Source organism: Seriola lalandi, unplaced genomic scaffold, assembly GCF_002814215.2.
Source record: "Seriola lalandi dorsalis isolate HSWRI2012SDOR001 ecotype SW California unplaced genomic scaffold, Sedor1 jcf7180002054970, whole genome shotgun sequence".
NCBI lineage: Eukaryota > Metazoa > Chordata > Actinopteri > Carangiformes > Carangidae > Seriola > Seriola lalandi.
In genome coordinates, this window is record NW_019525521.1 from 33,087 (window position 1) to 33,921 (window position 835).

At 38.8% G+C, this 835-nt stretch overlaps 1 long non-coding RNA gene across 2 annotated transcripts in view; it reads right to left on the bottom strand.

Annotated features, from left to right (window-relative positions):
* Positions 1 to 52: 52 nt before the first annotated feature.
* LOC111646394 (uncharacterized) overlaps positions 53 to 835 on the bottom strand; it is a 4,786-nt gene continuing 4,003 nt past the window's right edge. For both annotated transcript variants that reach the window (XR_002759957.2, XR_015436451.1), the window contains exons 3-4: positions 595 to 655; positions 53 to 97 (exon numbers count right to left, since the gene is read on the bottom strand). This is a non-coding gene — a long non-coding RNA (uncharacterized LOC111646394). The remainder of the gene's footprint in view (positions 98 to 594; positions 656 to 835) is intronic.

Sequence of the window (835 nt, forward strand, 5' to 3'; positions counted from 1 at the left end):
TCCTGCAGCAACAGCTGAGAGACGGGAATGAATAGTGTGTTTGAGCACTGACCTTTCCTCCCCTGCAGAGCCTCAGGATCAATGAGGATGACGCCATCTAGTGGTAGAAAAAAAGAAAAACAAAGTAAAAAATAAAAATGGAAACTCATTTTTTAATAACTACAAAAATCAAAACGAGACATAAATAAATAACAACTAAATGAATAAACATCGTGCTTCTTCCTGCCTATAATTTCATTTCATTGCATTATAAATGTGTTTAGGAGTCCGGGTGCATTGAGGAAAATGTCAGTTTCTTGTGTTTGTACAGCGAGATGAATCTTTCTTTCATTATTAAATAATTGGACTCAAGGGAACTGGGTAAATATAGAACAAGATCAAGTAGACATCATCTAGAGTATGACTGAACAAAAGCCTTATGATTAAAAATATGATATGTTTTGGCTGCAGGTTTGGTATCTGCAATCATCAGATCAGTTGTTTCCAGTTCCTCCATGACAGACTTCTGTCACAGTGACAGTGAAAGAGGTGGTCGACCCTGATCTGACATTACATATAACATGTGACTGCTGCTCTTGTTTTGGACCAACTCACCCACTGGATCCACAGAGTCGACACGGTCGACAAAGTCTCTTTTCCCCATGTAGACTCCAACCTGGAGCGGCAGGAAAAGACACACTGATGACATGCAGGGTATTTACACACTTCATCAAATCTAATTTCATGCTTGAATATTAATGTTGATCTGTATTTTCATATGACAAACTCATGCAGAAACAGGCAGGTGAAGCAGTTTGTCTTAGCGACAGAGATACAAAGACCGCAGCTCAAATAT